This window comes from Trichomycterus rosablanca, chromosome 4 (genome assembly GCF_030014385.1).
Source record: "Trichomycterus rosablanca isolate fTriRos1 chromosome 4, fTriRos1.hap1, whole genome shotgun sequence".
Lineage (NCBI taxonomy): Eukaryota > Metazoa > Chordata > Actinopteri > Siluriformes > Trichomycteridae > Trichomycterus > Trichomycterus rosablanca.
Window position 1 is genome coordinate 15,379,107 of NC_085991.1, and position 21,851 is coordinate 15,400,957.

Here is a 21,851-nt window from a genome sequence, read left to right on the forward strand (position 1 = left end):
AATGTTAATTTGTTTTGCACTTTTCGGCCACCGTACCTGACAGTTGACTAATTAAAAGAAGTTTTTACTATTCGGAGCTTTAAATATTTTTCATGTTGTAACTCTTTAAGAAGAGGTTATAACCAGTCTATGTACTGATACTGGAGGTTTTGATAGTTTTGTAATGCAAGCACCGACCACACTTACCAGCTCAACCAGACAATAGTTTTGAAGGTCAGTCACGCAGATCAAAGTAAAACAAAGACTCTTGTTCCTGCTGGCTCGTTGGTCTAGGGGTATGATTCTCGCTTTGGGTGTGAGAGGTCCTGGGTTCAAATCCTGGACGAGCCCTCATTTAGTCGAATGCTTCGTTGAACTATACAAAAACTTATCAAGTGTTCCATTAAAATCTAATGATCAAACAAAAATGACACATGCTGATACACTGGTAGAAGTTGGTAAAGCTTATGTGGATGTAAATACCCTTCATGCCTTTAATGACACCTCATGCTTAAACTGTTAGAAATGCTTTAATGAAGCTCTGCATTGAGTTTAGTTTTGTCATGAATACACTTCCCAGTGCAACCAGTCAACCTGGTTTTGACGCTAAGCCACGGAGGTCAAAGAAATGCCCTGGACTTCATCCAGGCTGGCTCGGTCTAGGGGTATGATTCTCGCTTAGGGTGCGAGAGGTCCCGGGTTCAAATCCCCGACGAGCCCTGGTTTACCCACATTTAAGTCATCAACTGTGTCTTCCGGTTCTAATCCCAGTGTGCAAATGGAAATGAAACGGGGTGATTAAATGGTGAAACCTAAACAGCTTTCTGTGTGGATACCAGACCACATTATTAAAATTCTAACCTTTAGCTTAAACTTTGTCCTTATACAATTAAAACAAACAAAAAAAACCTTTATAAAATCATGCTGCCAGAGTTATTCTAAAAGCCATCGAGAGGTTTTGTGAATCCATGTTTAAATGTAAAGCACTGTCATTGTGAAGGAAAGTCAAACAGTGCAGAGTATAAAGTCAACACGACAAGGAAAATCTCATGTCAACGTAAATTTCTTTCAATCTTTAGTATTAATAACCAATAACACAAAACATCATAACGTTTGTTTTATGTAGAAAAAGAAATAAATATTACTAACTTTATTATTAGAATATTAAATGCTGATTTTTTTTTGTTGTCTCTGAACTAAATTGTTAGACAAGATCTGTTTTATTTTTTTGATTTGTATTAAAAAAAAAAAACACAAATTAAACCAACTGATCAATGACATGTAAATTAAAGTTGATTTAATTATTTTAAAAATGTTGACATAAAGAATTTTAGTCATAGTAGGATGGTTTGTCCAGGATTTGTCATGCAAGAACTGAATTCACTTCCTAGCTCAACCAGACAACAAGAGTTTTAATGCTCAGTCACGCAGCGTTGGTCTAGGCGTATGATTCTCACTGTGGGTGCGAGAGTCAGCGTTGTAAAAAATGTATAAGGTATATTTGTGTGGCGCTGCTGAGCTTGTAATGGAATAAGACGTGTTTGGTTTGAGCTTTTGCAGAGCTAGGCCTTGTGCAGCCTCAGCTTCAAGTTCCTCTGGCTCTCAGGCTCGATTGTCCACGCCTTCCCCAGACACCTCGGAGATGGATGCTACTGCTTTAAAATCAGAGATTCTTCTCTTACTGAAAGCTGACATCTCCGCAGTGATAAAAGTGGAAATAAAGAGTGCACTCGTGAAAGATTTCAGCTGCCTTAAAACTGAGCTACAAGCAGTTCAAATGGAAATCATGAACAACATGGCAGCGATTCATTCTGAATTCGACCAGATGAGGACCACCATTAAGGAGGTGGTAGATGGACTATCTTCCTGGTCAGACAAAGTCACAACTCTACAGGTAATAGTGGCTGACTTAAAAACGTGTGTTGTGTTGACATTGAGGGAAGGATGAGGAGGCGTGATATCAGGATCCTGGGGGTTCCCGAGACCAGTGGCTCGAGCTCAACTGCATCGGTCTCAAAGTTGCTAAGAGAGGTGCTGCAGTTAGATAAAGACGTGCTTGTGGATCGCTCGCACAGAAGCCACACAAAGTCATTTGCTCCTGGATGAGGTGAGGTGTTGCATGACTCAGGGATGGGACAATGATGTTTTGTATTAGTTTGGAGGAAACCCTGACAGAACGATTTCTCGCTGCAGAACACAGCAGAGCCAATGAGACGTATTGTGAGGACGGCAGCACCAGTACAGGGTGCACGGTCCAGCGACTCGTCCTCTTCAGCTTCAGCATGTATACCGGGGGAAAGGACACGCCTACCCAACACTATAAAAACCCTATGCTGCTAACTGCATATCAGAATATGCTTTTCACCTCAAGTACCATTTACTCGGTACCATGTACTGACCAACACTTGTCTCTAGTCTTATCTCCCTTATTTACTTTTTAGATTAGAAACGTTTTTTTGTCTATCTGCACTGTGTACTGTACTGTCTTGCACTTTTTGTTTTATCTTGCACCCTGGTCCTGGAGGAACGTTGTTTCATTTTAATATGTACTTACATATAGCTGAAATTACAATAAAGCCTCTCTTGACTTGACTCTTGACTTTTAATGTGCATGCTGTAATAAAATGCCCAGGTCTGCCACACGCAAGACATTTAATTGTGTCAGTAGTAGCAACTACTGTATAATCCTCATGGAAACTAAAGTACAGGTTCAATTCTGTATTATCATTAAGAACCATGTACACACCACGTCTAAATAGAACTACATGTTTTAAAAGTGGAGATTTGCTCCCAATCAAGATCTTTTTCATTGGGGAAACGATTTTTCCATATCGGGATAAAACTTCTGCTGTTCGTCTTTAATGAACGGCGGTACGTTTGATACGGTGATTCTTTTTGCCGGCGTAAGAAAGGTAAGAAGACTGATGTGTGAACCGCTTATAACTACACCGTTCTCCACTAGTTTGTTCGCTTTTTCTTTTGTTCTTAGGAAAACAACAATTGCGCTGTTCATTCTAGACCCAGATATAACACAGTCATGTCCAACAACTTCTGACGCCACCTTAACTGTGTGACGCCATGTGAAATCACCTGCACCTGCTGCCATTGCCACTCCGCTCACTTGCTCCCAGTATGCACTTCTACAGAGAGAGAAACAATAAAAGTCTTGTCTGTGTGTGCGTGTGGTTTTCATGTGAGTGAATGCTGATAACAAGGTGTCAGAATAAATAACTTTGATCTTCTAAGCTTTAAGGAACTTCAAATATGTGAGTTTTTGTACAGCATCTCAATAGTTTTGTATCACTGGGTGTCTTCATTAAGAGCACAGTGATAGAGAGCAGAATCTGTCAGCTTTAGATTGTTGATGATCAGTACAGTGGAGTCCCCAGTTGTTTCTGTTTTTAATCGAGGGTCATCAGGAGTGCTCTGATATGTAACACTTCTTGCACCTTTATGCAGTAAATATTGTGGTGCATTTTTAGGATTTAGTTTGTACCAGTAAAGCCGAATGTTGCTGCTGCTTGATTCATATGAACATTTTAGAGTAACAGTCTCTGTTTCCTTTGAAACAATGTTAGAATCTTTGTCTGTTGGACCAATTTTAGCTGCAAAAACACCTGTTATAAAGACAAAAAAAATGTTGTAAGAAAACTAAACTAAAATCTTAATTTTTAATAACATGGCATTAATTAAAATGGTAATAAATTACCTGATGCTATAGTAAGAATCAGTGCTGTGTATCTCCCAATGTGCAGTAAGTTACATAGTGGAGCCATTTCTAATCACAGCTTTGTGAGGACTCTGTACAATAGTGCTGAACTCATCACATGAGGAAACAAGTCTCTAGAAAGCCACACACAGGAAGTGCAGGTGTTGCAGTAACTTTATACAGTTTAGTCATTTTGAAGTATTTATTCTTTACCAAAACACTGTTAGACAATTTTCTATAAGTTTATGTGCCTTATTAATAGTCAGTATTTAAATATTAGTGTATATTAAACTCTCTCTTTATGTTTAGGTTATAAATCTGTTGCACTGCAATACATAATACTGATAATATTAGTTTTATTTGTGTAAGACTTTTAACTGGACTGTGAGATTCAGAAAACTTAGAATAACAATAATAAAAGTAAAGTTACCAGTACTGTAAAGAAATGTTAGAGATTCAAGCAGTAGTTTGTGAATGAAATGCTGAAAGACCAAGTTAAACATGGACTCATCAGTAATTCTTCTTCTTTCTCTTTTTCATCATTGGTCTAACAGTAGCATAGTTCTACCAGTACCCTGCAGTACAAGTAGCCATCATTTAACAGGGGCCGCTACCAAGCCAGTATGTAAATCTGACTTCTCATCTGCATATTTGATGTGGCACAGTTTTTAAACTAGATGCCCTTCCTGTCATCTATCTATCTATCTATCTATCTATCTATCTATCTATCTATCTATCTATCTATCTATCTATCCATCCATCCATCCATCCATCCATCCATCCATCCATCCATCCATCCATCCATCCATCCATCCATCCATCCATCCATGTGGTAAAAGCATGAACTTTTTTTGCACCTGGTAACAGCTGTATTTCTAATTGTAATTGAGACAGACAATGGCTTTTATTGTAATTTCCAAAATAAGTTACTACAATACACTTTAGTTTATTAATTTGGGACACAGCCCCTTTTTCTTGTGTCTAATCACAACATCCTGCCAGCGTCAGTTTAATATCCCATTGAATGTAAACAAAACACCTACGCATGGCTTCTTCAGGATCACCATACATGGTAGCACTTAAGCAGTCGCACCCATGAATCAAGTGTAGTTCTTTAAAGTGCATGATCTACTGACTTTCTACTAAGATTTGCTTTCAGGTGCATAGAAATAAAGATGTTATTAGCAAATACTGTATTTGGTCTGAAGGGCTGATGCAAGCTAGCAGAAATCCAAGACTGGACTTAACATGCTGACATTCACTCCATTGTGCTACACATCAAATTTACACAGTATACCTAGAATGCCATTTGTTTCCTATTTTTAATCCTCAGGGATTCCCACACAGTTAAAGGTTCCTTTGAGAGCAGGCTTCTAGGCATCGATTAGATCAAAAGACGCGTTGAGCAAAGCTTTGTGTTTAATGTTAATGCTACAGTAGAAACTGAAAAGGGCATTTGATCTTGCAGCTATTAAATAACTTAAGCATAAGCTATTAAAGGGCCCATAGCATGCTGTTTAAATGAGTTATGGAGTGAGATTGAGCAAAAGGAGCCAGTTACCACAGTCCTCTGTCTCCTTGGAAAGAGCTCACTTTGTTTAAGTGAATAAGAATGGTCTGTCATTAGTCTCTCCATCGATGCACTGAGACCATTTGAGGAAGCAACCAGGGAGATATCAACTGAAAAGCATGTTTCAATTTCAATGGTGACTCCACTGGTGTCACTTCTTCTCAGAACCATTAAAACGTCTCAGCGCCAAGGTAGCAAGCTAGCTGCTGAGCTGTCAGTGTAATGTCACCGTCGTTTTGGGACTATTGAAACGTTTTATGGTTTTGCTGTCAGCACCTACCTGGACATTAGATTAATAAACCTGGGATTCTGTGACTCTGCAAATGTTGAGCCTGTAAAAGCTCAACTTGTCACTGAAATGCAGTCAATGAGTCAGACTTCAGCATCTTCATCATCGGCATTAAGCTCAAACACTTTGCTGCATCCCCACCTGGTGGGATATGGACAGAATTTGACTCTCAAGTCCTTGCATCTCAGCAGCATTGGATAACTGGCACTGATGCCCTAATTGAAATGTGCAGGTACTCAGAAGAAAGGCCAATTCCTCGGGATCAGGATCCACTACTTTGGTGGAAAAACAATGCACCTCAAAAACATTCCCCTCTCTGAGCAAACTTGCCAAGAAACATCTGGAAGCAGTTGCAACATCAGTGCCAGCTGAGAGGATTCTTTCAAAGGCAGGACAGTTACTAAGTCACAGGCGATGTGCAATAAAAGCAAAAAATGTAAACATGATACTGTTCCTGAACCAAAACCTCTAACCAAAACCTTTGTTCTGCACAGGGGGACAGCGCCCACAGGAGGACTTCTGGGAATATTTCTTTGAACTCAAGCCTTTGGGGGTTGTTTAGTTATTTATACTTTATTTAATTTTTGTACCTGAAATAAAGAATGTATTTTAATTTGTTCTCGAGTGATACTTTTGTGCACTTTATTTATTTAAGAAAAAATCCAGACATGACAATGTATGAGAAAGAAATGGTTTTGTTACTGTTCTATTGTTTCTGGACAAAAACTTTTATTATAATAATAAAGTATTTTCAATTTACCTATAAACTTTACCTAAATTCTGTCCTGGATTTAAACTAATTAATAAAGTATCTGCAATAATGGCCCTGTATTTACTTGGTATCAAATCGATACCAAGTTTTGCAGTATCGCACACCACTACTGTGTAAATGTTTTACACTGATCAGTCATAACATTAAAACCACCTCCTTGTTTCTACACTCACTGTCCATTTTATCAGCTCCACTTACCATATGGAAGCACTTTGTAGTTCTACAATTATTGACTGTAGTCCATTTATTTCTCTAAATACTTTGTTAGCCCCCTTTCACTATGTTCTTAAATGGTCAGGACCACCACAGGACCACTACAGAGAAGGTATTATTTGGGTGGTTGATCATTCTCGGTACTGCAGTGACACTGACATGGTGGTGGTGTGTTAGTGTGTGTTGTGCTGGTATGAGTGGATCAGACACAGCAGCACTGCTGACACCTCACTGTCACTGCTGGACTGAGAATAGTCCACCAACCAAAAATATCCAGCCAACAGCGCCCCGTGGGCAGCGTCCTCTGACCACTGATGAAGGTCTAGAAGATGACCAACTCAAACAGCAGCAGTAGATGAGCGATCGTCTCTGACTTTACATCTGCAAGGTGAAACAACTAGGTAGGAGTGTCTAATAGAGTGGGCAGTGAGTGGACACAGCATTTAAAAACTCCATCAGCATTGCTGTGTCTGATCCACTCATACCAGCACAACACACACTAACACACCACCACCATGTCATTGTCACTGCAGTGCTGATAATCCACCACCTAAATAATACCTACTCTGTGGTGGTCCTGACCATTGAAGAACAGCATGAAAGGGGGATAACAAAGCATGAAAAGAAACAGATGGACTACAGTCAGCAATTGTAGAACTATAAAGTGCTTCTATATGGTACGTGGAGCTCATAAAATGGACAGGGTAGAAGTGTAGAAACAAGAAGGTGGTTTTAATGTTATGGCTGATCGGTGTATATCCACTGTATATTGCTACACTGTAAAAAATAAACATTTTTTTACAGGTTTTCCCAGTAAATTTTTACAGTTTTTCCCTGTATTTATAAAAGACAGAATTTTTTTGTAAAATTACAAGAATAAACTGTATATTGAAAAGCGTCATGTGATTTACCAAAAAAAATCTGTATAAATGAAATACATAAAAAATCAGTTTTTTACCAGTTTTTTGATGACACTTTTAACAAAACTAACTGTAAAAATAAAGTAATCTTCACTGACAAAAATAGCAGAATCTTCTGTAATTTTCAAAGAGAAACCTTTTGTTATGCCGATATATCACTGTTAAATACATAAAAATACTGTTAATAATACATGTAAAAATGTACAATTGCAGAAAAAATATGTGAGCAAAGAAAGAAATATTTTGTAATTTTGCATTTCTTAACCACTACTTTATATACATAAATTGGAAAAACAAAGGTATTGCCTACCTTATGAGACAGGCAACAATACAATTTAAACAGATTTTAACTTTAACTTCATTTATGCATTTGTATTAATTTAAAGATTGAATTGTTAAATAAGTGCATTTATACAAACTGTGTAAAACCATAGTCAAATTTAAAACGTTATTAACTGTGATTTATTCTCACATTTATAATATTTAAATCAAGCATAATTTACCCATCCCCACATCCCCCAATACACAGGAAAAATGTATTACAGTCCATCTGTGCAACATGTTGGGTGCACATTCCAACCAGAGCACCACAGATATAAAATGATGCTCTAACCTACCAGGTACACACTCAAAAAAAGGGTTTTGGGTGCCTGTTGGTTTTGCATAAAGAATATGTGCTGGTGTGACACAAATCAATTACATTTTAGATTTAAACATGACTGCATTGTGTTTATTTAACTCAAATAAATGAACCATTTATAACATTCGATGTTTTCTAGTGGACTCAACTTTACTTAGTTGCTTTATTTTCTTGGAACTACTTAATGCAATACGTTTACCAGGTGAAACCGGATATGACGCACCGGGGATTATGCAATACATCGTGAAGGCACATTGTGTTTCAATGGCGTCTCAGGTAATGTGAAGCTTTACAAAATCTTGTTTTATGTCTTATTGCATGCTAATCATGATGTTTATCTTATTATATTGTTTAATATAGCTCTTTAGTTGAATAATATTAAAGTTTTATTGTTGCGCAATCTTTATTTGTTTAAAAATGCTAACGCTAATTCGCGCGTGCTAACGCTAACGGCGGATCTGCTTATAGTGATTTATTTATTAACGTCTTTCCAGGGTTTCTGTGAATAATATTAAAGTCTTGAGGCAGATTTTAACAGATTGCCGCTGGCTGACTGTATATTAAGTCCGGCTGCGCTGTGTGTGATAACGTTGCACTGCTGTGGTGCTAGCTAGTGCTAAGCTAGTCAAGTTCAACAGCCAGTATTCTCAACTTGTGGCAGTAAGGTTCTTTCCCGAAAGGTAAAAATGGCTGAAATTACTTCGTTGCGGAAGTATATTAGAAGAAGGTAGAAAATAAAAAGATGTGTAATATTTGCGGTGCCAGTGCATTAAAAAACATGGACACAACCTAGCTAGCTAAGATGTGAGCAGGCAGCTCGAGCCTGAGAGGAACGGCTTTATGTTTGGCGCTATTATTATTCACAAACTAAAACAAAGTGATTCTGTAACGTTAGTATCATTAGAAACCTGAGTTTTGTGACTGTTATCCTCGAAAGCACACACATGTGAACAGTGTTGGATAATCAGTTAATTTGTAATGTTAAAGTCTTTACTATAGAAATAATATTTTAGTTATTTACAACAAAACAATTGATGTCTTGTATCTTCTGTTTACAGATGGTTGGAAATGTGTAGTTGCAGTTGGACTGACCTTTTACTGGTAATTTTTTTTTTCTACATTTTATGCTAATTTGAATATTGAGCTACTTTTGACTGAACACTGAGTTCAGTTTAGATTAACTGAAGAAGAAAAAATGTGGAAATTCTTATTATTTATCCTGTTTGGTTCTTTTACTTTTTTTTTTTGTTTTATGTATTTTATGTCTTTTTTTATTTAAGCTGGTAATTTCTTTGTAAATATTTGTCTTGCTGATTTTGATTTCCTTTAGTTTTCTTTAGTATTTTTTTATTTATATATAATTTTAAAAGTATCCAATTTCATCTACAGTTTAGGATTCCCCCAATCACGCAATACCATCAGCGCTAGGAGGGTGAAGGTAAGCACAAGTTTCCTCTGAGTTGTTACAGCAACCACCCCATCTTTTACGTCTGAGTTAAAATAAAGGTTAAAGTGAGATATGTTAAGTCCTAAATGGATATTTGTGTACTGTTAAGTTCAAGAAAGTGATTTTTTCATCCTCTGTTCCATTGTAGGATGGTGATATGGCTGCAACTGAACGGGGGATTGAGGAGACTGTTCTGGGGATCTGTGTGACTAGAGTTGAGGGAGCTGAAGCCATGGACCCCTTGCCAATACTGGAGTGGTATTAGAAGGTGGTGTGGTTCTAGAAGACCTGGGCAGTGTGTTCCTTGCCTTTGCAGTTCGGGCTGATTTATGCCTTATATATTTATAACCTTATGATTTAGAACTTGAGTTACCCTCCTACATTCAGATACACTTTTGATGTACTCCAAAACTGTTTGTTTCTGGAACTAGATGCTAACAAACTGTCATGAAGCTCAATTACTAAATACCAAGCTGTTCAGTGAGACGTAGTCCATACTGAGTATTACACTTGTGATGTACTGTTTATCGAATCCCACTGTGGTTGCACTTTCTGAAAACTTCAATGTTGGTACTGTGTTTTGTACATAATTCAGATTTATACGTGTTTCATGTTTTGTAGACATTTCACTTAACTGTATGGTGCTTTGTTAAACATTTTCCATTTAAATGAATTCTGATTGCACTTATTGTATTGTATTGTATGCTGTATTGTGTTAAAGACGTCTGATTCTTACACTGATCAGCCATAACATTAAATATATAACATTACCTCGTTTCTACACTTACTGTTCATTTGTGTGAAAATTATTTGGGTCAAAAATAGCTGAACTGTGGTGGATTTTGATCCATTTTGATGCTGAATTTAACAAAAGTTATTTATATACTGCATTTTCATACTGCAAGTTCTGTATATGTTCTAAAGTTCTATATAACATGTAAGAGCTGCAAAATTTCACAGTAATTTAAAGTGTTATGCAGACAAATCTTAACCTACTTCTAATTTTTTTGAGCTTATATTTTTAAATGAAGAAAAACAATTTAAAACTACAGGTAACATGTTTTAGGGAAAAATGCTTTTATTTTGACAGTTTATTAATGTATTTGAATAATAAAAAAAGACAATTTAACAGATAATTTTTGCAATACCTCTGACAGTTAATTTAAAATTGGGCTTTTGCTAAGTAAAATTACATGTTTTTTTTTGTTTTATATGCTAATTTCTTGTGATAACAGTAGAATATATCTGTACTTAAACTTTTCTTTATCATTTATAAAGAGAATTATTCTGTTTTTTTAGAGGTGTATGACACTGTTCTAACAATTAATATATGTTAAAAATAGAAGATTTCATGAAAATATAGGACAATTTCCTGTAAAATTACAGTGATAGATGTTAATTATGGTAAATATAATTACCGTTTTTTTACAGTTTATCTCCGTTTTAAATTTTACAGTATTTTTCCATTTTTTTACAGGCATTCTCTGGCGCCCCTGCTGCCAGAAAAATACCGTTTTTTTACGCTATTTTTTTTTTACAGTGTATGCCTGCATGTAACTAGGCTGGTTTTTGTACAGTATAGAATGATTTCCTGTCACTGTGGGCCGCAGAGCACAGTAGTAGAGAGCAGAATCTGATACTGCAGCAGAGGAGATGTTCAGATCCACTCGATTTTTAGCTTCATTTATTTTTGCAGAAAACCCAGAATCTTCAGCTTTATTATATTCATTTACCAAAATAATAAACTCTGGTCTGAATGTGGAGTACTGACGATACCACAGCAGGTAATTAGTTCCAGCAGATGCACTGTAATTGCAGGATAAAGTGACAGAGTTTCCCTCCAAGACATGTTTAGTGGTAGAAACTGGTTTAATTGTCTGTGCAGAGATATAACCTGGTAAAAAGAAAGAGGAATGTTAATGTTAGTTTTGTTTGTATGTTTGTTTATCCAGACCAGTAATGTGAGAAGAAACCTTGTAAAGATCAGATCAAACCATCAGATACTATTTTAAGATACATTTTAATTTCTATTTAAAGTTTGGATTAATTAAACAACATTGTGCTAACAAATATGTATAAACAAGTATAGTTTAAAACATGGTAAATGTGATGTTAGTTCTTACCTGTAACAATGGACAGAAGGCAAACAACTCCAAGCAGTGACATGACTGAACTACAGAACCATGAAGCTCAAAGCCTGGTGTAATACATGAACCGTTTCCTCTCTGTAGCTTCCCTTTCTAACAATACAGCAGTTACAGTGTTTAGTAAAATGAAGATGGAGTCATGGAGCCATCATGTGTTTATTTTCTCTCTCTACATGTGTGTGCAATTGTACAACTGATCATTTACAGTGGGGCCAAAAAGTATTTAGTCAGCCACTGATTGTGCAAGTTCTCCTACTTAGAAAGATGAGAGAGGTCTGTAATTTTCATCATAGGTACACTTCAACTATGAGAGACAAAATGAGAAAAAAAAATCCAGGAAATCACATTGTAGGATTTTTAAAGAATTTATTTGTAAATTATGGTGGAAAATAAGTATTTGGTCAATAACAAAAGTTCAACTCAATACTTTGTAACATAACCTTTGTTGGCAATGACAGAGGTCAAACGTTTCCTGTAAGTCTTCACCAGGTTTGCACACACTGTAGACTGGACATGTACTGGCTTAAGCAGGGGGACATGCCTGGCACTGCAGGATTTGAGTCCCTCATGGCGTAGTGTGTTACTGATGGTAGCCTTTGTTACTTTGGTCCCAGCTCTCTGCAGGTCCCTCCATGTAGTTCTGGGATTTTTGCTCACCGTTCTCATGATCATTTTGACCCCACGGGATGAGATCTTGTGTGGGGCCCCAGATCAAGGGAGATTATCAATGGTCTTGTATGTCTTCCATTTTCTTACAATTGCTCCCACAGTTGATTTATTCACAACAACATGCTTGTCTATTGTAGATTCACTCTTCCCAGCCTGGTGCAGGTCTACAATTTTCTTCCTGGTGTCCTTCGACAGCTCTTTGGTCTTGGCCATGGTTGAGTTTGGAGTCTGACTGTTTGAGGCTGTGGACAGGTGTCCCCACTGTATGCAGTTATATACTTGTTTCTGTCTGCAAAACTGCTTTATAAGCTCAATGTTTTGTATATTTCTGTGTAAAGTCTTATGACTGACAGTTGTGTGTGTGTAAATTCCAGATCAGAAGTTTTTAACATGCTTAATTAGACATCCGAGCACCAACAACCATGCCAACCACTGGATTTTTCTTTATTACATTTTATAAATATTTATGTTTGACGTGAACATTAACTGAAGCTCTTCATCCAAGTCTTTATGATTTCATGCATAAAAGAGGTTAAACGTGGTTAAGGTACTGGACTAGTAATCAGAAGGTTGCAGGTTCAAGCCTCACACTGCCAAGTTGCCACTGTTGGGCTTCTGAGCAAGGAAGGCCCTTAACCCTCAATTGCTCAAATTATATTCAGTCATAACTGTAAGTTGCTTTGAATAAAAGCGTCTGTTAAATGCTGCAAATGTAAATGTCATGCACTACGCTTATACCATAGTAAATATTTTGTATGAAAAAAACCCTGTCTGTACATTTGGATTGATGATCTAAATAAATAAAACCCAGTAATGATGTGATTTTAAACCGGTGATGTCAACAGGTGATGGTAATAATTATTTTGTCAACAAATGTTTGAGAGACTATTAAAATGCTTAAAATCAATAATCCTTAAAAACAAGGGATTTGCATATTTCTCCCTCTACAGTGCATAATATCATTAGACAATTTATGGAATTTGGAGGAATTTCATCCCTCAGGTTTGATTAAGCAGCCAACATCTGAATGTGCTGTGTAATTATAGACTGATATGAAACATTCCTTCTGTTTCAAAGATTCTAGAAGAAGCAACAATTACGCTCATACCTGCACAGAAATAATATTCATGGAACATTTTAATCAGGATTTAGACCCAACCATAGTACTGAAACTGCATTAAATAGAATAGCAAATTATCTTTAATATTAACTGTTTTCCTGATGTTTATGCTGAAGATGAGATTTTTTCAGGGCTGGTGGATATTCAGCCTGGCTGTATACATTATAATAATACGTGATCATACAGTGTAAGAGATATTCAATTACAGAGACAAAGAAGAGACATATGCTTTTGTTCTGCACGTGTGTGTGTGTGTGTGTGGTTAACTGATAACAAGGTGCAACAAGAAATAAACTTTAATCTTCTGTGTCGTGAGGAACTTCAAATAAGTGAGTTTTTGTACAGCATCTCAATAGCTTTGTATCACTGGGCGTCTCTAAGAGCACAGTGATAGAGAGCAGAATCTGTCAGCTTTACATTGTTAATAATAAGTTCAGTAGATGTATCATCTGTGTTTGACTTTAATCGAGAGTCATCAGGAGTGCTCTTATAGCTACTGTAATCTTTTGCGCCTTTATACAGTAAATACTGTGGTGCGCTGTTAGGATTTTGTTTGTACCAGTAAAGATAAATGTAGTTGCTGCTGGACTGATAGAAACATTTTAGAGTAACAGTCTCTGTTTCTTTTGCAACAATGTTGGCATCTATTGGCCCGATTTTATCTGCAAAACCACCTGTTGTAAAGAAAAAGAAAATTATGTGTATTTTAAACAAACAATGTAGTAAATCAATAACTTTTATTTATTAATAAATATGTTTATTATTACCTGATGCTACAGTGAGAATCAGTGTTATGTATCTCCAAATGTGCAGCAAGTTGCATAGCTGAGGCATTTCTGAACACAGCTTTGTGAGTATAACAGTTCTGTATGAAACTCAACACTTACATCTCCAGGAAGCCACACACAGGAAGTGCAGATGCTACAGCATAACTACACACATCAGTATCTGTTTGGATTTCGTTTGATAGTAGTGGAAAATGTAAATTAATTCCTAAATTTTTAACAGTGTCATGAGGAAGCTTTACGGAGACCCCAAATGAGTGAACCCAATAGTGTACTTAAATAAACCATAAATGTATCCCATGTAGTGGCAAAAAGTAGACTTAAGAATACTAATCTTTATTATGCACTATAAAGTGCACTATAGTGTACAGCTATAGTTAAAATGGAACAACTATTTTTGTATATAGTTGTATATAGCAATATATACTTTAATTATACTTTGTGTTACGTGTACTAAACTGTACTTGAATTAAGTATATTTAATTCAATTTCAAATATACTACTGAATATGTATTTAACTTAATACTTAATCAGTATTCCAAGTGCTCCGATTATGCTACTATGCTCCGAGTACATTAGAAATATTACAAATATCGACATCAAATATATTTAGTTTAAAATACTCTGTTAGTTAAAGTACACTTCTAGTTTCTTTCTTTCTAGTCCCCGATCATTTGTAGTACCTAGAAAGGTTTTTAGGAGTCACGCACTGATCTCCATTTTTACCTCAGTCATGGTAATCTTAGATTCAAACTCACGAGTTCAAGATGTCAGTGTTCGTGTGCTTGTGTGTTTTACTGCTGCGCCATCTGAACGCTGCAAGCATGTTTATTAATACCTACTAACATTTATACCAGCTTGTTGTTGAAGTGAATGTTTTTACATGTTATTAAAATCTGATTTAATCAGTAAGTTAAATTGATCTGTAATACTGATAGTATGTTTAATAAACTGTTTAGCATTATTGTGAGCAGCGCTTCAGACTCAGCAATAGAGTAATAGAGTCCCCACCATACGATCACAACAAAAAATCATCTCCCTCACCACACAAGGTAAATTAAACTATTAAATTATTGTATTTTAATAAAACTACAATTTTACGTTTTACCATTGTACCAATAAGTCACTTTTAAAAAAAATACACTTAACCTTTGTATAATGTGTTAATTGTGTGCTTTAAGTGAATTACTACAGCAGTTGTTTAACACAGAGGTGGAAAGTAACGAATTACATTTACTCGCGTTACTGTAATTGAGTAGTTTTTATGTTTACTTGTTTTTTTAAAGTATATTTTAGAACCAGTAATTTTACTTTTACTTAAGTATGTTTTGTATTGAGAATTGTAATTCGCTATATTTTAAATAACATCTGTTACTGAGTAAAAAAAAAAAAAAAAAACGCTAAAAAATTGCGTCTGGAAAACTGCTGCAGTGAATGCTGGGATGGATAAATTAACTGGCACTGAAATCTCAAGAAGATGGCAACAGACATGCCAGACACCTGTGTGGGCCCTTCTGAATCCGAAGTTGGATTTGAAGCAAGTGAAGCGAACCCCTGGCCATATCTGAGGGACCACTTTGGCTTCAAGCGCAATAAAGGCAACAGCTTTATTATGCGGTGTAAGCTGTGTTTGCCCAAAGAGACTGAACTAGCAGCTTATCAAACCTGCCAAACATGTAGAGGTAAGTTAAATAATACTTGTACCGATGCAGTCGTAGTTAAAATTGGTAGTATTCGTAGTTTAGTAGCTCAAATTAGCCATAAGAAATTGATGCCTGCCATTGCTAAGACATTGCTAATGTTAGTTGGCACTATTGACCTGGACTAAGTTAGTTAGCGTCCAACAAGCTATAAAATAATGCTAGCGTTAAACAGCGATTTATTGAGGATAAACAGAAATAGTTTCATTTTGAATTGATAACAACAGTTGCAAGTCTGTTAGGTGTGTAGAGTGGCTAAATCCACACATTAACTGCTAATATGCACTGCATGGCTGGTGAGCTGTGTGTAATCTGCTGTATAATTGATCTATTAACTTCTGTTGGAAAATAATGTCCCAATAAAATGACCACCTTTTTGAATGTATATGAAGTCATATCCCTACTTTCAGTTGCATCAAAATTAATTGTGTCATAATTTAGTTGGGGCAGCACGGTGGCTTAGCACTTATAGCAAGAAGATCCTGAGTTTAATCCCCAGGTGGGGCAACCTGGGTCCTTTCTGTGTGGAGTTTGCATGTTCTTTTCGTGTTCACATGGGTTTCCTTTGGGTACTCCGGTTTTCTCCCACATCACAAAGACTTGGATTTGCGGAATAGATGCTGAATGAATGAATAGTTCAGTTGTTTTGAAGTAGGGTTGTATGAGAGAGAGAGCGACACTGCTAAGCACACCACCACGACAAGTGAGACTTCTTTTAGGAGGATATAATAGCCTTGAACTGTCCATTTAATAGGAATATGACTTACTATAGTATAGAATAGAACAGAATACCTTTATTGTCATTGCACAGTGCACAACGACATTTTTTGAGCATCTCAAAATGTTTACACAGACATATATATACACATGTATTTACAAATAAACATATACACATCTAGAATACAAAAAATACACGTGTGGTTTTAAGAACTTTACAGAAAAAAAGAAGAAGGTTATTGCACAGTCCCTATAAATTGCACATTATTTTCTAGGATGTAAAGTTTGATAGTTTAGTGTTTTTATGGCGGAGGGGTAAAAGCTTTTCAGGAGTCTGGAAGTACGGGCCTTGATACTCCTATAGCGCCTACCAGAGGGCAACAAGGAGAACAGGTTGCAACAAGGGTGAAATGAGTCCTTAACCTCCTGAGACCAGGACTTTTGCATGGTGTGCATTTTTAATTTCTCCTAGCTATTTGGGATTAGTAGGACCTAACAAGCATAAAAACTAAACTTTGTCTTTGTACAGGATGTCGTTTTTGAAAAAAAACAATGTCCTCATATGGGGACAGTAGTTTATTTTAACATTTAAAAACGATCCTTTCCATTTGGGATCAGAAGGACCAAATTAGTCCAAAAACATAAATGTGATAAAATAAAGAAACAATTGGCTAACAAAGTACAAAACTGTTTATTTCAAACTGTAAACATGAGGATACAAAAACAGAAGTGTAAATAAAGTCTATTTCAAGCTCTAAACATGGCTATACAATAGTGCAAATTTGTTTTGGAAATTGTTACCTCTTCCAAAATGCTGCAAAACAGTTACAGATTGAGTTAAAACTGTTCATTTCAATACTTGAACACAGCTGTGTAGAAATGATCAGAAAGCAGTAGTTTGCATTTGTTCAGTGTAGCAATTGTTCTACTTTTGACATTCAAACTCTCCCTATAATGATAAAATGAAGCACAATCATTGGCGTAATTTAGTCCCAATGTCCTCAAACGAGTACTTCATTTTTATGGATGTTGTAGCTTCCTATTATTGCAAAAAATTGTCAAAAATGCATGCCATATGAAGCTAGAGATGTTATTGTACATAAATAAACTAGTTTTGAACATAAAATTTGATTCAAATTTTTACCTGGCCCATGTTTCTGTCTGGACTGGCTGTAGAAACTTTTTACTGGGATTCCCGCCATCTTGTTTTCAATCAATTGAGTGTAATATTGTCATGTGACCACTAGATGGTACGGGCAGTGTCTTCATATGAGGCCAAAGGGTCAACGTTTTAAAAAATTCAATATCATGGTGCAGAGAAGCAGAAATGTAATGTCCGCATATGAGGACGCAGGGTCGCAAGAGGTTAATGATGTTTGTGGCCCAACGCAGGCATCGGGTTCTGTAAATATTCTCTAGTGAAGGCAGCTCAGTGTTGATGGTTCTCTGAACTAATTTGATCACCCTCTGAAGAGCCTTCTTGTCAGCCTCAGAGCAGCTGGCATACCACACTAGAATGCCATGGGTGAGTATGCTTTCCACAGTGCTGCGATAGAAGGACACCAGTAGCTGCTTGGACAGGTTGGCTTTTCTTAGTGTTCTTAAAAAGTAAAGTAGAGCTTTTGTGCTTTCTTCACTAGAGAGGTGGTCTTGGTAGTCCATGTGAGGTCCTGGGAGATGTTTGTGCCTAGGAATTTGAAATTAGACACTCTCTCTACTCAGTGGCGGCTGCTGGTCTTTCAAAGAGGGGAAGCTCATTGTCGACTTACATTATAAAATTTGTAAATTTATTTATACATAAATTCTGCCCTCCGTTCCTTTTCAAGAAAATGTCCTAAAATGGGTTGCAGTTTGTCTTTCGACTTCACTCGCAAAATCCATGATGGGACTGAAGCTCCCAGTGATAGCTGTCAATCAAAACGGGATTCAGCCTTTCGACTGATCCTCCAATCATCTTGCAGAAGCTCGTAATGATAAACGATTTTATTCACAGAGGAAACATCCATCAACGCTGAAGGCCTTTAGTGACCTTGTGGCAACACGGAAGCGAACCCGGGAACCACCAGACACCCTTGCAAGCAAGCAAAAATAAATGATGTGATGGCAGTGGGTGCAAACAGACGCGTGCCACAGGCAAAGGTTGACAGGCTCATTATTAACTTTATTTGTGAGGGTCTTCATCAATTTATTCATCTGTGGTTGAACAACCTGCTTTTAAAGAATTTATATTGACACTGAACCCGCAATGCAAGGTCAATTCAACACCCACTGTGCGGACCAGAATAGAGGAAGCTGCCCATCAGATGAGGAAGACTTTGATGTCACACCAGTAAAGTCAGCTATGTCGCCATCACTACGGATTGTTGGACAGCACACCAGCAAAGTTACATAGGGGTCACAACTCACTGGATAGATGAGGAAACCTTGGAGAGGAGATCTGCTGCACTTGCTTGCAAGCGGTTGAAAGGGTCCCACACATTTGATGTCTTAGCAAGTGCCCTTGATGACATTCATTGCCAATACAAAATAAGGGAAAAAGTGGTAAAAACCACAACAGACAGCGGCTCAAACTTCATTAAAGCATTCAGTGTGTTTGGTGAGCAAAGCCAACCTGAGGAAGCAGAGTCAGACCAATTGTTTGAATCATGGTTTTAAATGATGGTTTTTCCCCCGTGTGGAATGATACCATTTCTTTAGCAAGATATTTTGTCACCGCTGATGTACACGCCATCCATCATACACTGTCCTTTCTGTATTTTGTGGATTCGGCGAAAGCTTCAATTAAAGTTTGTTGTGACAATCGGGTCGAGCCTTTTCCAGCAGTGGCCACATGGCTCTTTGAGGTCGACGACGTCTGTGCCACGATTGAAGGGTGCTTAGTTTATATATGAGATTGCATGTTCGATGTGTTTCCATCTTTGGCTAATACTGTTTTTAGGCAGATCTTGCATATTGGATCATCAAGGTTTGTTGGCTCTCCCTTTTCATTTGGAACGAATGCCAAACTGCAGCAGTGGCATTTTTCTTCAAAAATAGTTTGCCTACCTCACAGCTAATGCTAGCCATTGTGGCTTTTGTGGCTTGTCTCGCTGTGTTATCACCTCAAACAGTGAGCACCCCCACAACCAATCAGTGAGCTCCAACTGCCTACCACTCCCACCCCTCCCTTACTGTGGATGCGCAAAGTCTTAAAGTCTCAGTTTTCAAGGTAGACCTGAAGCAGAAATTTGGCTCTTCACATTTTTAAAATACCGTCACCATTTTAAAATACCGTCAACATTTTTAAATACTGTGGTATGCCCAACCCAATTGTGGTATTACATTTCGCTATAAAGAAAAGCCAGATGTACTTTATTATGTCTCCAAAAATCTTGTATCTCCAAAAATGTAACTTTACAGGACAAAGAAAAGCATTCTTAAGTTAATAGACATTAATGAAGAAATGCTTTGTTCTAAGTAGTTTTGAATCATTTTTGTTTTGTCCATTAATTAAATGTGATGCAACAGAAGGTGTAACTAGATTTTTTAAATTGTGTCAAAACTTAAAATGAGCAAAAATAAAGAAAAAGGTTTTAACAGTAATGATATACAACAGTGCTGCTTCACAGTGCTGTCTTAGTGTAAAGAAAATATGGTTCATTTGTTGATAGGCTAGTTATAAAGGCAACCATTATGTAAAAACAGAAAATGTACCTTTATATTACAATGTGCATTTGGAAAAAAGTATATTGTTTACCTTTAAATTGAAGAGTTACTAACCTCAGTATGATCAGCATTGTCAAAAATGTTTATACTTCTTTTGTCTAAACCTGGTCACAATACCAATGTTTCATCTATAGGACTTCTGTCTGTGTTTTCTTCTTGTAAGCAGAAGTGCAGTATTAAGAACTTTGTCACTCTTGGAGGTTCAGGTACCTTTCATTTAGTTCTTATCTAGATTGCTGGAAAAATAAGTACATAAACACTAAATTCATTCTGCACCTTCTGTTAGTACTAGTACTATGTTTTACTGGAATGATTTTACTACATCAAAAATACTGAGCAAAATCAGATTTGTGACTGCAAATTATACACCTACAGTTATACATGTCTGTGAAATCCTTACCTTTGGACGGTGTGTGTTCTAGCTGGCTGAATTTTTGAAACTTACCTTCATCTATTTGCTTCTGTATTTGACTTACTACCTTTAAACCCCAGCTCATAACCTATCTTGTCTCAGTTTACTTTAACTAAATCACTAAATCAAGTGGTAATATAAAATGACAAAGTTTCATTTATGTGTTTGGTTTTTGTACAGTATAGAATGATTTCCTGTCACTGTGGGACGCAGAGCACAGTAGTAGAGAGCAGAATCTGATACTGCAGCAGAGGAGATGTTCAGATCCACTCGATTTTTAGCTTCATTTATCTTTACAGATATTCCTGGAACTGGTGGATCAGCTTTTCTTTCAATATTACTCTCAGTAATCAAAATGAGGAATTCTGGTCTGGATGTTGAGTACTGACGATACCACAACAAATAATCATCATCACCACCATCACTGTAATTACAGGATAAAGTAACAGAAGTTTTCTCCAGGACATTTTCAGTTGTAGAAAGTGACTGAATTTCTGCTGCAGAATTATAACCTGTATAAAAGAAAAAAGATCAATCAGATTTCTTTCTTTTCTTTATTCCTATCAGATATAAATGTAAAATTAATGTAAAATATTAGTGTGTATTTAGCTGATGTGGAATATAAACATAAATAAAAATATTTAACAAAAGCTCATGATGTCTTACCTAAAATAATGTGAAGAACACAGAGATGTGTAAGCAGTGTCATGACTGAATTACAGTGTTACATTGTTCATCTTGCAGTTATGTAGGTTTGAACTCTTTACTTCAACTTCCTCTTCACATCTGCAGCTGGATCAGATTATAGTAAAATGTAGATGGATGCTGCCACCTTCTGTTTATTTTTTTATATAATTATTCTGATTGAACAGCTCACTAGCTGACTGTTTTATTCAATACTAATTAACACACAAAACTGATCCAGATCACAAACAGTATAATATATGTCTGGATGTATTTGATTAAAAACTTCATAGTTTTAAAACAGAATGTCACTGTTACAATATAGAATGGCAGGATGGTGTAGCTGATAGAATAAATGCTGCACAGCAAAAGG

At 36.6% G+C, this 21,851-nt stretch overlaps 1 long non-coding RNA gene and 1 other non-coding gene across 2 annotated transcripts; both read left to right on the forward strand.

Moving 5' to 3' along the window:
• Positions 1 to 258: 258 nt before the first annotated feature.
• trnap-ugg (transfer RNA proline (anticodon UGG)) lies at positions 259 to 330 on the forward strand. Its single transcript has one exon. It is a non-coding gene; the product is annotated as a tRNA-Pro (tRNA).
• Positions 331 to 9,130: 8,800 nt separating this feature from the next.
• Positions 9,131 to 10,309, forward strand: LOC134311418 (uncharacterized). The gene is made up of 3 exons (XR_010011415.1): positions 9,131 to 9,193; positions 9,482 to 9,530; positions 9,688 to 10,309. It is a non-coding gene; the product is annotated as an uncharacterized LOC134311418 (long non-coding RNA).
• The last annotated feature ends 11,542 nt before the right edge of the window (positions 10,310 to 21,851 follow it).